General features: G+C 37.6%; 1 protein-coding gene across 9 annotated transcripts in view; it reads left to right on the top strand.

Moving 5' to 3' along the window:
- MEIS2 (Meis homeobox 2) overlaps positions 1-20,345 on the top strand; it is a 174,252-nt gene that overhangs the window by 88,485 nt on the left and 65,422 nt on the right. The window lies entirely within an intron of this gene.

The following is a 20,345-nucleotide window of genomic DNA, read 5'->3' on the forward strand; positions in this document are numbered from 1 at the left end:
CTTGACCTGAGAAAGAAAATTAGTTAGGATTGTACCACCTGAAAATTAGAGGTTAAATTAATACCTCTTGGATAAACTGCCCCTCAAAATTTTAATAGTAAGTTTTATAGAGCAATTGCAAACTATCTAGAGCTGCTTTTCAGTAATTAGCTGAGCTATTAGGTGGAAAATTGGCAGACTAATGAATGATTTAAGACACAAAAAACTCAGCTTGCATTGGCATCATTATGGAAGGGTTAGATATTTTCAGAAAATGTTGTAAAAGATAACACAGTTGACCCAGAATTAAATATATTTCAGCATATTACTGTATTTTTTTCCCGTATAAACTTTTAAAACCTATTATTTTCCCAAAATGAAAGATCAAACATAGATGCTAAGAATAAAATAACAATCCAGGAGCCCTATGCTTTTTCCAAGATCAGAGGTATGTGTCTGCTGCTTCTTTCTGTCTGTCTAATTTACTCTGAGGAGAGCAGAGACTATACTGAAGTACATAAGGGGTATCAGAGTTCCTTTACATTCCAGTGTTTTGCCTCCTTCAGGGAATGGATCAGACAGTGAGTGCACAGGGACAACGTGACCTGTGAGTACTCACAAACCAAAACACAGCTGGCAGGTCTAATTTTAGTTTCTTTAGCCTTGATCATGTCCCTTTAATGTATTGAGTGGAAAAAGAAAAGCACTTAAAATACATCACAGAAGGTCCAAATTCCTCTTTAAATAGATCCTCTACACTGATGTGTTTTTCCTCAACTCTGGTTTTGTTTAATTTTTTGGTGTGATTTATTTTTTAAATGCATGTGAAATTTGCCAGGTCCTCAGCCCTGGAGACAGAAGTCCCCTATCAAGAGAAGGGTTACTGCAATGCAAAGTGGCAATTTACATTTCCTACAATGACTTGCTGGTGTGCCAGAGCTCTGACCTAAAAGGACTACTTTTAGGCTTGAGAATGTTAGTTTAGTTTCCACACCTCATTCCCAGCCTTGTCTTACACAAGGGGACAAACAATAGGTTTTACTTTTATTTTCTATTAAATCTAATAGAAGGAAGACAGGGCCTCAGACCTTGACTTTTCTCAGTATCATTTTCTATGATTTTTTGGGATTCTTTTCCAAGATGCTGAAAAAGCTGGGGATTTCCATGCAGACAAGCAGAGATTGCACAAATTATCAAACTGTGCTTCAGAAAGCTTTCCTTTCAGTGGAGTTTTAAAAGCTTCTTCTTTCAGTGCTCAATATCCAAGCCATTTTCTACAGCAGACAGTTTTTATCTTTCAAGTGCCAAAAAAGATTCATTTTCCAAGTGCCAAGTTCCTAAGCAAAAAGGCCTTGTATTTCAGCAAATGTGGATTTCTGTTTTACAAACATATAGAGAGGCAATTTTGAGGGAATTTCATGCCTAGAAAGCCAATCCAGCATTTTACCACAATACGACACTGATTTGGTATTTCTAATTGTAAGACTGTGCAAAAAGATTTACAGAAGATTTATTAGAAGGCATAACTTTTGATAGAACTATTTTTTCATCCATGTTGATTTTTCTTCCTAAGTTTTTGTTTTTTCATTAGATTTGAGAGATCGGTGTGCTGGTTTGTTTGTTTGACTGTTTGTTTGGTTCTAAAATCTTAATCTGTCAGTTAAACATCTCATTTTCTTGGTTTGTTTCTTTAATTTTCCTGGAATTCCTCAAAATGTAGGTATATGAAAAACAGAGTGTTCAGAGTGGAAAAACTAATGTACAGCATTGATCCCATCTTATAAGCACACCAGCCCTGAAGAGAAATAAAACCTAATTAGACAATTTCCTGTCAGCTTGCATAGCCCACTAGGTCTGAACCTTGAGAACTTTGTGCTGAGTTTCACTGCCTGACTCTGTCCTGTTTGCAACACATGAGCTGATCATAAGAAGCAAACACTTAAGTTCTGTCAAACCTTTTGTTCCTAGTCTAATGGACTATGATCCATTAGATCCATCCCTATGATCAGATGCCACACTGACTTTCAGGAAGGAATTGAGAAATTATTTCCATGTTATAATTTCCATGAAATAATTTCCCATGTTATAATATCCATGTTATAATCCATGTTATAATCTTCATGCAGAGCCCAGAAAAATGTGAGGTGACTTTACTCATATCTGCAGCCATTCCAACAAAATCCCTCCAAGTTAAAATGTTTTCCTTGACTTTTTCAGATCAGTTAGGCCATTTCAGGCCATGGTAATCTTTAAGCATTAGTCAACTTATACAGGTGGAAGACAGAGAGGCCACAAGCTTTGCAGGTTTGTGGAGTTGGTAGATATACAAAGCTCAGCTTTCAAGCCCTCCATGTTGTCATGAATTGCAAAAAGTGAATATGGTAATTTTGCAAAGTACATTTTTATTTTTCTTTTGGCCTTCATCTTCTCTTTCCCTCAATAGCAAACCCATTTTGTGTATAGTCCTCTCATATTCAAACTGAAGGAATTGGGCTTCAATTAATGATGCTTAGTGGTCTATAAAATGCAGTGCAATGCATACAGAACCTCTGAGAAAAAGTGTTGTGTTAGATAATTAAAGTAACAGTGGTCTTCTTACTGACAAAAAATTATCCAACATCAAGAACTATCTTAACTGCTTTGACTAATGAAGTTAATTTGCATTTGTTCTGACCAGAGCTGATGGACAAGCAGGGAAAGTAAGCATAGAAAATTACATCAATTAACAAAAATTTTTCCATGTGTGACAAACAAGCTAAACTTTTCAGACAGCTTAGAGGTACTATAAAGATGTACACAAAATTAAATACTTGATCCAATTAAAATATCCTACAAGCACCTGACACATTACACATTTATATTAAATATATAATGAGCACTGTTTTGAAATAATTTTCTTGAAATAAAAGGTCATACCTATAGGCACTGCCAATCCTAGGATTTAAAACTTTTAGTTTCTGATTCTGAGATACAGGGCATACCAATAACTTCAAAATGGCATCATGAACTCATTCTCAGTGTCCTGTTTAGGACCTGTAAAAGACAACAAAAATGTCAAGAAAAATTTAAAACAAAATATGTTGGGGAAGAAGGGAAATAGTGCCCAATATTTAACTTACATAATGCTAGAGACTTTAGTGATCCCGTTTGTGAGAGGGAAGGATTTCACAGGTCAGTTTTAGGAGTGTGCTTTTTCTTTCCCTATAAAAATTTTTCCACAGCTAAATGTTAGCAAAAAATTACAGTTCACAGATCCTTACTGAAGTTTTTCTGGGTTTAGATAGGTAAAACTTCAGAAATCAAGACGTAAATAGCTAGAATCATGAATTCCACAGCACCTTGTGCTTGTGAAACTGCACTCATGCTGTAGAGGGACTAGATGTACTATTGCAAGGCTCTTTCCAAGTAGCTGAGAGTCATAGCCAGACACTTGAAGCAATGAACTATTATCCCATACCTACGATTCCTTTTGATACCTGGGACTGTGATGGAGGAAGCTGCCAGAGTTAAGTGCAGAGGGGACCAAAGCTGTCCAGGAGAGTGAAGGATGTAGTTTGTGTCACACTGACAGATACTGTGGAACAAAGGAGGAGATGAAGAGGGATGGCTGGGTAAGGAGGATGACAGCAGCCTGGGAAATGAGGAGACTCCAGTTGTAAAGGAGTAGAATTGGAGCTAGAATTGGAGCACTGGGAGAGGGTGACTAGTTAATTAGGATAGTAGGAATGAACTGGAAGGAGGCAGCTGTTGGACTTGGACCCTGGGATTGAAGTGGGATGAGGGAAATGATGAAGGAAAAAGAAATCTCAGGGCTGGTGAGATGGGTGATGGAGGCTGGTTGAAGAGCTGGGACCTGACTTAGCTCCCATTTCATTGCAAAGAAGGAGCCTCCCACGATGCACTCCTTTGAAGGGCTTTTGTAATGGCAAACCTTGGTGGTAAAAATTAAAAGAAAAATGCCACACAGCTTTACATTAATCCCCTGTGGTCCCTCTTGCCAAACAGATGTGGGACAGAGAGGAAACAGGTGACAGCAGCCTGTGTGCAGCCCCTGGCCCAGGAAGGTGCAGAGCAATGGAGAAGGACCATTGCAAAGGAAGTCCTGCTCAGAGCTGGAGCAGTGCACACTCCCTTTTCTGTGGGGGGTGCTGCAGATGCCAGCATGTACAGGCTGGAGCATGTTCAGTACAGATGGAGTCTTTGAAGTATTTAGCTGACAAACTCTTAAATGTCTTTACTAAACTAGTGCTAATTGAAAATTTTCAAAGGTTTATAGCTTGGCCAAATGTGGGTGGATTTTCAAAGAGATGGCAAAAGGCACATCCCCAAGAGCAGGGCCATCCCTTCTCCAAATGTTATGCTTCTGTTCCAAAGCACATTCTCCTCAATTAAATATAGCAAGAAACAACATACCAATATTTTTCTTTAATTTCATTTTCAGAAATGGCTGAATCATTTTTGCTAAAACTTTCCAAAATAATCGAGGCTTAGGCAAACATTCTGCCGACTAAATATCAATTTAGAAAGCAAAGTTTAGCAAATGGAAATACTGTCATACAAGAGGAATACCTGTTCTCTCTGAAATAAATGAAAAGGTCAAATTTTAGGAGTCCTTTTCCAGAAATTAGGAAGAGAGGGACTGGTAGTAAGTTGCTGCAGATTTGTAGCACTGCTCATGAGGATAGAATTTGTCTTTAAATGCGCTCCTCATATTTAAATTCTTACACAGGTTAATTCAGTGCAGGTATTACTAGTGAGTGATTTGCCTGTATGGGAGGGTTGCTTCTGTGGTGCTGCCAAATGTAGTGAGGCTTTGGCAGTTACCTAGTGACAGCAAATCACCCAGTGACATAAACTAAAGTTGCTTCAGGGCAGCTTTAATTTCTGTCTCTAACTTGCTCAAATTGTTTTTAAAATTTGAGTTGTAGAGTTTAATGTGATTTACTCATTCGAAGTATGCCCTGTGCCCTCTCTCTTCACCCTTGGATGTGTTACTAACTTCTGCTTTTTCATAATATCCTGACCAAGGGCCCCTCTGCAGTGTCAGAATTTTCAGCCGGTGAGTACTGCCTTTGCATTCTGCTTTACAAAAGAGCTACAGGTTATATTTTTTCTGTTGTGCCCAGAAAAATCTAACTAACACAAATTCTTAACCATCTGTATTGAAGCAGTGATGCACATTCTTGAGGCTGCTGGAGAAACAGCTCATTTTGACATATATCTAGAAAGAACACCTTTACATCCCATCCCCCACTCCTCTTTTACAGAAAGGGTGGATAACACATTTCCCATAGGGAGGATTTAAAAGCATTTTGTATTATGATGGCTAACATCAAGGCTCCTATTGCTGTGGGAAGGAAGCCTACTTTCACCAAAACAAAACTTACTTTCCTCTGGGTAGCAAGTTCCACACTGGAACAGGCATCGCGGTGATTGTCAATTCACACAGTAACTTTTGCACTGCTCACCTAATTCAGGTGGTGGGGAACAAATGACACTTCAGCATATTGGGCTCCACAGGCCTGAGGTCCTTGAATTAGAGACTGGACCACCAAAGATGTCCTTGTAATTTGAAAGTGCTCTGTGTGTCCATGGGGATCCCAGAAAAGTTACAAAAGACATTTACCTCAGAAAGGAGAGATGTTCAGCTGGGAAGTGACCACAGTATAACCCGAGGGAAGTAGTATTGTCCCAGGTTCTGTGCTATAGGATTCTTTCATCAGGCAAATTGGAATGAGGGAACTGCTCAAATGTATGTTGCCATCACATGTGAAACTGGAAAAGTTTTTTGGGAAATTGGTAGAAGCTTAGAAGAGAGATACACAGAAGCAATCAGTGAAGAGTAACAGGCAGGTATGGATTTTATATGCAATTAATTTAATGTTCCTTGAATTGCATGCCAGAAAATACAAGTAGAGACCCCCAGACTGGGCTTTACATGGAGAGCTGTACATGGTACAGATGCCTTGTCTGGAATTTAGAGAACATGTTAAGCTTTTGTATGTGGGCTCTGGGACCTCCTCTTGTTCCAGTCTGTATTGTGCTAGCGGCCCTTAATCCTAACAGAGGATTGTGTGTTTGTTTGGGGGGGGGGTTTGGGGGGGGGAAAGAAGCAGAAAAAACTTCCCATTTAGCCTTAAGTATATTTCTAACTCTAAGAAAGTATATGTGAGGTGTCTGTAAGAAGTCTCTCTCAAAGAAAGGTTCTTTACAGTTATCCAGAAAGTAGTACAGCTTGAGGTATTTTATACTAGCCTATAAGGCACTAGATTTAAATTGGTGTGCAGTGAAACATTTAAATATACTATAGCAAATGAAATATGGTCCAATAGGTTTTTTATGGTCCGGCTATGCTTTTTCTTTTCAATCACTAGCCTGGGGCGAACAAGTCGGCTTTAAAATGTCTATTTTAGCTATGCTTTTATCACCTCTGTATTTTAGGAAGTTTGATTTCCTTTTTCATTTCTTCTCTTTGATAAAAAGAAAGAGCTGAGATCTCTGAATGGGTTATTTATCTCTTATGTTTAATCTATTTATCTGTCAATGGACATGCTGCTTTAGAAGTGTTTTATATTACTAATTAATTTAATTTCACATACTGTACTCCATGTTAACACATTTTCTATTATACACTAAAATGTGATACAGGGCCTTCCCTCAGCAACTTTACCTTAAAGCTTTAATTGCTTTCCTTTAAGACTCATCTCATGTTTGATTTATCTGATTTCTTTGTATACAGATTCTCTGTTTTACAACGTGTACACAAGCCATTAAATTGGTGTTGATGTTTATCTAGCAAACTTACCAATTGGTGATAGTATACATCCCTTTATGAATTTATGAGTGGGCAATAAAAGAAGTGTCAGAAGCCCTGTTGTTGTCTCTATCAGGTCACTCTGTTAGTTTATGTTTAGAAAGACAACATGGCCTGCCACTGACTTACAAAGTGATTTGAAGGATTGATGCCTGCAGTCAAAATCTGTTATGAATTTCTAGCCGTGAAATGATTTTTTTTTCCTTTTTTGAGGGGGAAAAGGTGAATATATTGGAGAGAGAAAAGGGGTAAGACAGCTTGAGCAGGCTTGAAGACAGTGTGGACTTCATCTGACATACATTGTTGTTTACATAATGGAAAAGCTGAACCAAAATGCCAGATCCCCAAGCTATGTGAAGTTCAGAGTCTGGATCCAAGTATTGCAGCTTGAATTCTCTCTGGCTCTCAAGAACCTAAATGTAGATACCACATATTAAAATGCATGAAAATGAATGATAGTAAATAATCAATGTAGAGTGGGAAATCTGGTCCTTTGATCTGTCAGGTTTCATCACATAACACAAGCATAAGGACATATGGTATTTTAAAGCTGCATTTGAAGAGATGCCTACGCTGACTTTTATCCTTATTTACAAATAGTCAGCAATAAAGGCTGTAATCTTCCAGATAACACTATGGATGTGCATAAGTCTTCTTGCACAGAGTTCATTTTAGGATTGAGATGTGATTAATATAGCTAGGAAGCGTTTGGAAAACGCATGCATACTTTTGAATGCATAAAGAGAGCCCGGTATTACAGCCCTTAAGTAAAGAGTAGGTAGATGTATTTATCTCTGCCGGTTTTTTTCAAATCCAGAAAGCTGTATTGTTTCTGTAAAACCTCTTCATTAGCTATTTCATTGTTACATTTACTTCCCACTCATTAAAGATCCGTCCCACTTTCCTTACGTATAGGTGACGTCTGTTGGCTTCAGTGAGAACTAATTGCACATGAGGTGAAAGGATTCAAATTAGGATTGCCAATATATGACCACACGGAAAAGCAAGCATGAAATATTCTAATTCTTTTTAGATGCAAAGTAACTTATGAACAAAACCCATTGTGGCTGATTCTCACAAGCTTAGAGCATTGTGAAAGATAAATTAAAATGGGCAAGGCTAATTAATTTGCTAAAATCCATTGTTAATGCAGTGTTTTCAGTCCTCCTGAATGCTGCTCTCATGACATTTGGTGTCTTTCTAAAGAACCATCCCAGCTGTAAATATTGTTTTTTCTTTCCTCTGAGAATATAAGCTTCCATTTAAATGAGTGAATTCCTAGACCTCATGATTAAGTAGAAAGTTTGGAAGCCAGAATTGCATTCTTCTTAGACTTTAAAGGCAAATAAAGATCAGCCTGCGTAGTCTTTTTAAAGTCTTTTTCTAAACTGTCAAAATTTTTAACTTTTTTTGAGCTCTGATGTTGGATTGATTTTGGATGAGGGAGGGGGTAAGAAGGCGAGAGCTTTTTGGCTTTTCAGCTTTTGGGATTAGCAAGGAATGAGTGACTGCATGGCTGTTCTAAAGGCTTTGTAAAAACTGCGTCACATATACCAGAAGAGATAGTATCATCTGGCAAATTGCTGCTGAACGAAATAGTAATCAAAATATGTGACAAAAGCTACGAGCTCTCTCCGACGACTCCGCCAGGGCTTATGCCACGGCGGGGCTATTGAAAATCACTCCTTTAAAACTCTGTGCGGGAAAGCCAAGCCATCGAGGACCTCAGCCCACTAGCACTTTTTCCTAGCAGCGGCATTTGCTGCTGTGAATGCAGGGCTCCGCTGACTTTGGCTGATCTGAGCACTGCTCCCTGTCGGGGGAGCTTGCAGGATGGGGCCCTTGGATGATACATGTAGGACTCTGGAAGACCAGCTTTTACTGCTCATATGTTTGGCAGGCAGATTTGATAATCAGTGCTGTTCTAGAACCTTACACCATCTCAGTGAATATAAATTGATGGTGTAAAGCAAATGGGCAACTGGCAGGAAGCCAAACACGGAGGGGAGAGAAGACGGTTTATTGTTGAGGGGGCAGCCCGGTGTTCTACAGCAGAGCTTTCTGTTCACAACAGCTCTGCAGAGCTGCTGAGTTCGAGTGTGGCCTCTGAAGTGTATGAAATAATAACAGTTTTATTTCTCCTGACACAAGCACGGAAGCTGTTTGCTGCCACCTCAGAACTGTTACCCTGCAATGCAAAAGTACCAACAAGGCAGGCTGGATGCAATGTTATTATAAACAGTGCCGCAGTAAACTTCAGGAAAAGCCCATTATACGGTGATAGCCTGTTTGTCAGGAGAAAAGTTCACTAATGTATATGGGAAGCAGAGCTCCTCATTCGCTGATATGTCTGAGTCTATTTTGTTGCACTTTTACCTTTATTTACTGTGCAGGTGCTGCTGAGAATAACCTCAGAAAACACTCTATAGAAGATGGGAGGCCACGTACTCAGCTAGTTTAAATTGGCAAAGAAATGGTGTCAATTCAAGGCACTTGATGTGACGGTCCATTGCTTATTACTCCTTTTAAAAATTTTAGGATTTTGGGGGGTATGGAAGGAAGAATGTTTTCTCTGTGGTTGTTTTATTACTGCAAATCACTGGATGAAAGGTGCATTTAAAAAAAAAACAATGAATGAATGGTAGCAGTAAAAAAATGAACGTACATACATGATAGAATTAAATCCCATTTTAATTTGTGTTCCTGTGCAATCAGTTGCAGTGATATGAGCTGAGAATTTCAATGAGGCCTCAGGGAGGCCATTTGACACCCATTTCTTATTTTGTTTTGATGGGATTAGCACCCCTAAACCTAAAACTTCTTTGAAAATCAGCCATAATGTCAGTCCTTCCAACATGACCTAACTGTTTCTGTTTGATTATTCCAGGAATTATTTTGTACTCAAACAAAATACACGTATTTCCTTTTGTACTTGGAAAAATATCATCATTCATTCATCCGTCATAGATCTTAAGTGCCTGTCTTATAAAACTAGAGGGTTTTGACTGTGCTCCTAAAAATCTGATTGCTGATTGAGGTGTCTTTTCTTGATGCAGAAACCTACTGCTATACTCTGTAAGCTCATCCCTGGGCTCTGTCATCAGCTGTGTATTTTTCCTCTCAAATGACATTGGGTCAGGCACTTGGTATCTCTAGGCCTCCCTTTATCTACTCAAAATCAGCTTCTTTTTTCCTTTCTTGCTTTCTTCTTCCAGAGAGTGATGTAGTAAGGTTTTCACTGCTTGTATTCCTTAACATTCATGAAGACATTTAAGATTCCTGTCTGGAAAGTACTCTAAATACACACAAATATTAAGTTATGGTAATTCTTCAACTTAATTTACTGGCAAGTTTCTCAAGCTAAACATGAAAATGGCACAAGTCTTTTGTAACGCTAAGAGCACATTCAACTGTTCCTCTGAATTCCAACAGAATATGAAAATTTTAAATCTTGTAAAGGAGATCTGCCAATTCACCACTATGTACTATCAAGAAGTGGAATAAAAGAAAGAATAAGTCAACTTGTTAAGATTTTGTTGAAGAAATCACTGTTTGTAAAAAGCAGGTATGTTATGCAAATCAAGTGATTTACTGAGAGTCAGTTCTTACTTCCAATAACTGGATGAGCCAACTCAACCGTGGCTAGAAAGCCAAGAAAACAGCATATAGATTAAGATTACTCAAAACTTTTGTTCCTGCATTTAAGAGATGCAAATTGCACCATCTTAGTATTGCTTCTGAGTAAAGGACAAAATCTTGCTTCTTCCCCTCCGTTTAAGGTACGGAGCTGAAACCATTTAACAGGGTCTGTGATAGCTTTTGGTGACTGCATTTGGGATGAGTGACCTCCTGTCCTATCAACTTACTTTGCAGAGCCAGTAGAACCAAGTTAATCACAAAGATGGAAAGAATAGGATTTTTAAGGCTGAAAAAATAATTTCAAAAGCATGCCACTATTTCTGTGCGGAATGGATTGAGGTAGAAGGCCAGGCTCTAAGAGTTCTGTCTGCAGTTTACAGGAGAGGATTTTTAACCTCATTCAGGTAAAAAGAAAGAAGAGGATTAGTTCTTTAAAATCAGTACAGAATTCAGATTTCTCGACTCCTTTTTTTCAGAAATACATTTAGAGTCAAGTATAAGGATGGATGTACATATTCACCTGCTGTTTGTTATGGAAGTCACATATCATTTCCAAAACTGAAGTGTGGGCAGGAACAGAATATCAATTTATCTGTTTACTATTGAAGTTCTTATCATGTCTATACCCACGTCCAGAATATCTGAAAGCCCCCTGGGTATTGCATCTTCTTTGCAATGTAAAAAACCTTCCCCTCTTCAGCTGTTTCTCCCTGCTTGGTTTTAGGGAATTAATTATCATATGGTTGCCATCTATTCAGAAAATTACAGGATAATCCCAGTGTTTGAACACCATGTCTGAATCTCAGTCTCTACTTGGGCAGGACACATGGTGTGAGAGACAGCTGCTAAAAACTGTGCAGCTATTACAGTGTGTCAGTTTATAAGCCGTGAAGTGTATGCACCAGCTCGCAGATTGTTGGTAGGAGTGTGGTACTTTGTTATAAATATATTTTATTGATTGTAAGATTTTTATTAAAAAGCTTCCCAGAAGAAATGGGCAGTAAAAGATCAAGTAAATTACTTGGCTTTAAGTTTGAGTTACCTAATTCCTTAAGAGTTTGTGGGGGCTCCACGAGCTCCCAAAACACCGACAGAGATCATTTGCATTTATTGGTAATGGATAGTTATGCTCTGGATGTTCAGCAGGTGGTCTCTGGGGAGGGCATCCAACCTTTAAAGGAAAGGTCAACAGGTTCTATTAAGCCAGATCTTAAATACATTCAGGTAACTAAATATGCAGATGAAAACTTTTGAAATTGTCAAAAGTAACTAAATAAATTGCATGCCTAGCTCCCAGTGAAATCAGATGAATTAGCCACCTAGCTCCTATTCTCTTTAATCATACATAGCTTTGTCTTTAGGTTCCCAAATGGTTCTATGGTGGCACCAAACACTTGCTTCTTTCCAGATTGATGGTAGCTCAGGGCACCTGCCACATAGCAAAACAGTACAGACTTCTGAAAAAAAAACCACTTTGGATTAAGACTTTCTATGTGTAAATATTATACATTCTTTTAACACTTAGCTAGTAAATATTTTTTAAATGTTACAGATCTATGGCAGATGTTGCTATCTAATGTTTCCTAAGCATTGATGTTTCCTAAGTATGTGATGTGTTGTGCATGTATCTGTGTTTTCATGCTTTTTCCATTTCAAGCCTAGGGAGATGGCATATTGTGCTCAGTGGAAGTGGTAGGCAGAACATCAATGTGCAGTATATATTGTTACACCTAAGACTACTGGCAAGTTGTGCAAATACAAACAGAAATGGAAAAAATGTGCAAGACCCAAATAACTAAGATTATAAACCACCTGCAAGAATTCCTTGAGGCCTTTTAATAACTTTATAAAAAAAAAAATAAAAAAATAACTTTATAAAATCTGAGGCTTATCAATAAATTAATTCAAACTCTGCAGAGGAACTCTGAAACAAACCAGAGATGCCCAGCTGTTGGTCAAACCCTAACGTGATTTTATAATACTTCCTTTCCCACCTCAGCCCTGCTGAAAACCAGCCTCTCTGTCCCTCTGGCTGTGGGGCTTCCTGACACCCACACTCCCTTCTCTGCTCCTCAGCTACCTCTTACTCTGACTTCCCCAGATTCACTTTTCTGTTTCAAGTTATCTTCCTGAGACTGAGTTAAATCCTTTATCAAAATAAAGCCTAGGTCTTGCTGCGTAGTACCCCTATTTTTCCTGTCCTTAAAAATACCTTGCAAATCTACTTCCTCTTCCATGTGCTTGCCCTCTCATCTCACATACCTGAGCTGCCCTTCAGAAGCTGATTAAATTTAAATATAATCATAATGATAACACTTTAAAGAAGAGGCATGAGCACTAGTAAATGCTTTGAATCAGACATAATGCTTTTTCAAATGCTTTATTCTTTTTAGACCTATATTCTAGAAATCCTTGTCCAAAGGGGCCATTTCAATTCAAAGCCCTCGACCTCCCACTCCCAAAACCATAAAACATGATGATTTCTGCTCTAAACCCATAACAGTCACCAGTAGTGGAATATATCAATGCTGGCTACTAACATCCCCTTATTACTTCCTATCACCTGTTACAAGGTCTTGTCTCCTCAAAGAGACGAGTCTCCAGGTTTTGGTTCTGCAGGAATTTCAAAACCCTGTGCACAGGTTGCCAGAGTAGGAATTGCCAACTTGCTGCAATTATACTCAGACACAGATAAGAGGCCTTTCCAGGAAGAGGAGAGCAAATAGTCTTCTCTTCTGGACTCACTCGGAAAATAGCAAAAAATCTACACGTGCTTTGGAAAGTAGGTATCCTTTGAAGACCTGAGCTGCAGTTTCCCTTTACAGGATTTTGGAAATGTTTGTAAATTTATGTATGTTCATGGCTTAGAGTTCATTTTTGAGGTTTTGGGTTCAGATGTAGTGCGAGACTTAGCCTGAACCACAGCAGTTTCACCTAGTTGCCACATGAAAGCATCCATTGCAGCACTACAACCAAAACTCTTACAACATTTGCCAAAACTCAGATGAACTCCCCAATAAACCTGGCCTTAACTCTGAATGGTTTAGGGTTTCACTATTAATGTGGTGTCTTTGTACTACCAAAGTTGTTGCAGACATTGCCTTTGCTTTGCACATTCAGCGTGTTTGTGCATACATATACATATGTATGTATAAAAGCTGTTAAATACAAATTAAACTATGTACATTAAAAATTAAAACATAAACCTTTATTTTGTGATGACTAGTCTTCTTTCTTTTTAGTAGGCCATGAATATTTTCTGGCAAGATATGTCACTAGCTTATAACTTCATTAAGCTGCAGTCCATACCTTACCCTTTCACTAGATCCCTGAAAAGAACTTTTGTGTGTGCCAAACAGATATCCACTTGGTCTGTGGCTCTTGAAAGGTAAATTGCCAAGTTCCAGCAAGCAAATTAAGAGGTGCAATGAGAGTTAGCTGTTGCATTCTATCAAATCCTGCTACTGAATGTGTTGAAAAGCTTGCCCAGAGCCATGGCCTCACATATTTATGGTATGAATGGGAGACACTTGGAGCTATGTATTGCCATAGTTCCCATTTCTTTTGTAATAAACTAGCTCAGCAGATGTAGCTTAGGTAAAAAGGAAATTCAAAGTCTACTCAGAGACTAACCAAAACAAAGTTCTCTCTCCAGTCCTCTGTCTATGAGCCAAACCCAGAGCCAGACCTTACTTGTACTGATTAGTGTTTTATTCTGTGTGTAACCCAATGAAACTCAAAGGAGTCCCAGATGGAATAAAGTGCTGCTTAATAGCACTGTGTAAGTATCACTGCCAGAATGTGGCACAGAAAACGTTTTAAAAATCTAACTTTCTAACACAACATAGATTCAATCATTAGTTTTCCAAGTCATTGCATCATTCTCTTGGTTTGTAAGTTTTGGTGCTGAAGACATCAGTTCTGGATAGCCTAGCTTTTCTTTTATGATAGATATATAGCAATTTCTGCAGTATCAATACCTAATTCACATCAAATAATTCCATGCTTGTGACTTAACCTGTCCCTATGTTCTACAGGCTTCAGAGAGCTTAGTATCACATTTCTGATTCACCCTGCTTACTCTGCCGGTGTAGTGAAGTGAAAAATTAAGATGTTCTATTGAACTTTGTTGATTTTGTGGGTGCACAAAGGCTCCAAATTAAAGCAGAAGCAAAAGATGAGCCAAAAAATCCTCAAAACAGCAGAACCTGAAGGATTGTGGATTAAACTAAAGACCTCTAACAAAGCTTGAACTTTGATCTAGCAAGGTGGTGGTGAGGCAGATAACAATACACATTTTTGTGATTATTGATACTTTTCACTCATGTACTACACCAATATGTTTCAGAAAACATTGATAGCAACTTTTTACACCATTTTTTCACAATTTATGTAACAGCATCTGCATCTCAAGAAAAAGGTTTTCTATATTAATCAGTAAAGGCTAATAAATTTACAATTCAGCTTCCATTGAAGTCTTCAGAGAACTTCTGTTGCCTTTGTCGGGTGGTAGGTTGGCCCTTTAGCACACTTTTCATGCCTAACAGTGCATGAATCTTTTGTATTTCTAGCTTTATCTAATATTGTTGCTCAACTCAATTACATATAAAAGTGCAAAGAGTCTCCTCACTCTTCACAGCTTAACCCACCACTTATTGTTACTTGTTTATGAGACATTTTTCTACTTTATAGTCTCTAATCTGAAATTATATCAAGTGCTGTAATAAAACTGAAAGAGATAATATCTGTGGCATTTCCATTCCTCTGCTCTGGTGATAACATTATTTAATAACACTAGGAAGTTAATTAAGAAAGACCTTGCTGTCATAAATCCATGTTGCCTTCCTCATTAAATTAGGCTTTGCAATGTATTGCTGAAGTTAAGAAAACTTTTCTGGACATTCAGCAATGGATACTTCACTAAATAGTCCACAATATGTTACATACTCTTTTACACGATGATGATCTATTTAACGCTCATGCTTCTCGGGTTTCATATGTTTAGATCAGATTAATTCTGAATCTTTCTTTCCTTTGAAATAATTAAGAAAATATTTCTGCTTCTTGGGTATGTATGGTATTTAATCTTTTCACGGCCATGTTTGTTCTCATTTGCATGTTATATTATCCCTATTCTGTGTTTCCTTGAATCCTTGATTTATGCAATTCTCTATCCCAGCTATCAGAAGCCAGCTACTGATTGAATATACTAGTTCCTTGCCCATTATCATTCATCGTGAACATGGGGTTTTTCCCTGTCAATTGTAAATCCTGTCTATAGTGCAGAAAAAAAATGAAACTGGGCTTTATCTTTATGGCTTTGTGAACCCTGCATTCTTTCATAATGCATTTGTAAACCATTTTCTGTAAGAATTTGGTTTAGGGCAATCAAAAAAGAACCAGCTCCATAGGTTAGACAGGGGTTCAAATTCAATTAAATCAGCCCTGTAGGAAGTGATTCCCTGAGTGTACTGCAAAGCGGAGCACTGGGATTGTTTGGGCCCAGAATTGTGACAATCCTTATGTGGTCCTGAACTTTTCGAACATATAATCTGAGATTCTTTAGCTCATCCAATCTTGAAAAAATAATTGTTCTGTAAGATAGCTTAACCATCAAAGACAGTAGTAACTGTACTGTGTGAGTACCACTGTTTAATATTTAATGCTGTTTCCATTCCTAAACATGTCTATGTGACTCACAAATTCCTACTCCAAATCAGAAAGGCTAAATAAAAAAGATCTTGTATTAAGTTATCATCTGCATCAGTCATAGCCAATAATTTAGGTAATCATGAAAAAACACTGTGGAAATGAATAAATGCAAAATTTGAGAGCTGTCACGTACCTGGATCTGCTATTTACAACAACCCTTATTTGGAGTACCTTACCTCAAAACCAGTGACTGTATAAGGTCAGGAGTGGATATTTGCATCCAAATTGTGTTGGTGGGACTGATCTTTAGCATAAATAGAGATTTCTGATAAGTCTGCCAATATGTAAAGATTCACATTTTGAAGAATAATCCAGGGCTCACCAGACATTTCCATTTTGCCAAGCCATTAAAAGGGACACAGCTTTGCCTCCTGATATTAATGAAAGGGGCACTCTTTTTAGTAGCACTGATTATTTTCTTAACTGGCATTAAGTAAGGTGTTCTCACCACCCATATTTGCTCCAGGTCTCTTCTCAAGAGATTAACAAAGCAGAACTTGACGAGACTCTTCATTCTAAATAAGAGAGGGAACTATTTAGAAGTAATCTTTCTGTTTTACAGCTTAACTTTGTCATCACTTTAAGACCTTCTCACTATGATCTTTACTTCAGCGTTGCAGTATTTTTACTTTGTTTGACTTCATTACTTCTGAGACTACTTTACCATACTGATTTTTAGTGGTTTGAAATACTCTCTCTCTTATCTTCATTGAAGATTTTGGTCTTCAAATATTGTCTTTAATTTTAGTTCTTGTTGGGGTATAGAAATTTGTTTTAATATGCATTCCATATTGTTTTTGTAGTCTTTTCCCACAATGGTTGTAAGATATGACAGAAAACTCTTAAAAATTTGTCTGAAATATGGATTTTGTGTTTCAGAAGCTTAAAGTAACATTTTGGTATGTTTACTGAAAGGTTAAGTTTCTTAAATTAGGCTTCAAATCAAATTCTAAGGAATATAATGGCAAAACTCTTACTGACTCAATGAAAATAGGATTTTATATCCAAACATCTAAAAGATTGCATATAATATCTAGGAGAGGAAAATTGCTGTAATACTGCTTGGTTTTATTACCACGCATTGTGCTTTATGTCTGGAGACTGACCTGAAAACCCATTGGTCCAATATCACTGTTCCTCTCTCTCCAGTACTTTCTTGTTACCTAAAATGCATTTTTAAAATATTTTCAATCATTTAATCTTTTCCATAGCTACCAATTTTGCCTCTTTTTAATCTGTCAGCAAAATTTGAGTCAAACTTTGAGTATCTCTCTCCTCTGTAATTCATTCTACCCTTCAGCTGCAACAGAAATATTTTCAGCTAGCTTTAGACTCTTATGAATAGCAACCATAGAATTTTCTTGTAGTGCAGTTATTACTGCATTTTCTTTTTTGTTGTTTTATTTGTTTGGATTTTTTAACATTTTTGCTACGTTAAGAAGTTTACCATGAACCTTCCTACCATCTCCATCAGATATTCTTCCATTTTCTCCATAGATTCTTTTCTCCATTCATTATGTCAGATCATTCCAGTATTTATCCTTCTTTCAGGGAACTCACTGCCTGAAAATTCAGAATTAAAAGACCAGAGCCAAAGTGTCTGTTTATTCTTATGTGTCAAAACACCTGAAATGTTTGATAGCTTTGCAAGAAATTGGGACAAGAGTAATATATTAATGTTTTCATCAGAAACTGCAGTTCTTCTTCACAGAAAATAGAGCCAAATTGTACTTGATGTGTGCTATATGCTTATTGCCACCATTCTTGTCCATGTGCATAGTCCCCATTTTCAAAATCACTGTACAGGCTGCTTAGTCTCCTTTTAATTTACTTCAAGGAAATTTTAAGGAGGAAAATTTTGTATGAGATTAAAAATTGTTTTTCTTCTTACAGCACCAAAGAATGTGGTTTTCTGTCATTGTTCTGTTTCCATTGTAATGATAGGAATTTTTTTCTACCACAATACTGCATATTACTTTATTAATCATCTTTCTTCCCTTCCTTAGAACATCTATTTTTTTTTCTCTAAATGTGCTTCTCAAGCTTTCATTTTGCAAACCACACATCTGGTCATCTTCTTTTCTGTTGTGTCTAAAAGCAGCCATATGTCATCAGCAACCCTCTCATGTATATTGAACTTCCTTAGCACATCAGCTTGTCTCTTTGAATGTGTTACCTGATGTCTTTAAAGTGGAAAAACACAGAAAAGTGGGTCCTCCTGGTCTTTTGTTCTTCAGACAAGTAAGAGTGAGGAATATGGTAGAGATAGGAATATGGTACTTATGCCCTTGTTCCATATCTTTTCCATCTTTGCTTTTTAATTTCTCCTTGCCTTAGTTCAACTAGCAGAACATGGCTCAAATCAGTTCTTCACTATCCAACAGTTAAGTATGGCTATACTTTATTGATAGGGAGGAACCAGGGGTACTGGGTGCTGGGGTGTTTTTTGCTGGAGCTTCCACAACAACTGTGATTCTCCAGCCCAGTCTGTCTGTCCAGGTAATTTATTAGGTGTTCACCATTTTTAACATGAGCTGTCTTCTCTGGGAATTAACAGGGAAATGACAACAGCCTTTCTGCTCAGAATGTCAGCATAAGTGCATGAGAACCATTACAATGTGTCTGGCAGCATGGATGTAAATAACAGAGAAGGATAATTATTCTAAAAGATCTAGATCTAATGGCTAAGATTTGATTGAAGTTTGAAAAGCTTTTGGTTCAGGAGATACATTCAATCTTTCTTAAAAGCACACGTAGTAACCTTGGTTCTGTGGTACTTTATGTGCAAGTCCCTCTTCTCCTTCACCATTTAGAGTGGCTTTGCATAGTTAAGACATTAAAAAGGTTTCTGTGTGATGGGATGGGTGATACCTTAGGTAACTAGGATGATGATTCAAATGTAGCCCTACCAAAGCATAGTTTGTCAGGGGAATGGGCTCACAGCACTTTCTTTTACTACTGAATGTTGAAAATTCTGGAATGCAAGTGCTTTTTCTGCTTCCCGAAAGAGCTGAAGTCCCACAGCAAAGCAGAAGTGCACCTATTTTGGAGCTCAGTTCATTGTCTGACACTTGGCTTGATCACACACAGATAGGCAACCGAGGCACTGCTATTTGACCATCCAGTTGCATGGAAGAGTTCATGAGGTACCCATGGTTACCTTGGCAATAAAGTGATGAGATAGTCTCAGTAGAATGGGAATTTTTAGAGGTGGCGAGATTTTCAAAGCTCTTTCTTTTTTTATGACTGTTAACTCATTTGTTACTTAGATTAACATTTAAACAGACAATTAAGGAATGCTTTTAATAGGCTGAGAAAAGTTAAAGGATGTCAGTGTATTCTTTAATCCTGCTTTTTGAAACAATCCCTAGCATTTTGTACTCATTATGCTTTTTAAGGGTGAATAATTTAGATTCTTCCTGTTAGAAGCCCCACTCTGTGTTCCTTCCTCTGAATATACCTTTCTAAATAAGAAAATAAACTAATCTTGTATGAAATTCTATAACCTGTACCTCTGTCTGAGTAAAATTATTACCTACATATATATATAAACTCTCAAGTCTACTACCAAATCCAACTATGCTGGGCATAATTGTCATTTAATTTTTTAGAAGCAAATTGATCACATTTACACAGAAAAAAAAACCCCACCCACTTTAAATTACACAGGACAATGCTGAAAAGACATCATTAGACATCTTAAAGTCTTGCCTTCACATTTGCCACACATTTGGCAAGGTTTGAGTCATGAAATCCCAACCCTTAGATGTTCAGAGCAAAAGGAGCCCTGTGGTATCCTTCTTCAGTACATACCTGCACATTTAAGGCTGTAATGACACTCACATGCAAGAGATTTGCAAAGCAGGTAAAGCTCTTAATGCATCTCAGGTAGTTAGGTGATGATGAAGTGACTTATCTTTGCAACCATATGAGAACATGTATTCCTACCAGAAAGTTTAGCAGCTGCAGGGGTGACTGGACTAACATCTCCTGGCATCCAGCAGTGTATAGACTAAACTATAACTTTTACTAAGATAATATGGAAACCGACAACAAATTATTACTTGTGGTCTTTTTCCAGTTTTCAAGTGCAAACATACCAAAGTTTATTTTAAATCTGAGCCAGTCAGACATTTAGTAATATAGATCAAAGCAGAAATGAAGGCCTCCCATGCTTATTATTTCAATATGATGTCTGTTC

This window comes from Cyanistes caeruleus, chromosome 6, assembly GCF_971803275.1.
Source record: "Cyanistes caeruleus chromosome 6, bCyaCae1.hap1.1, whole genome shotgun sequence".
Classification (NCBI taxonomy): domain Eukaryota; kingdom Metazoa; phylum Chordata; class Aves; order Passeriformes; family Paridae; genus Cyanistes; species Cyanistes caeruleus.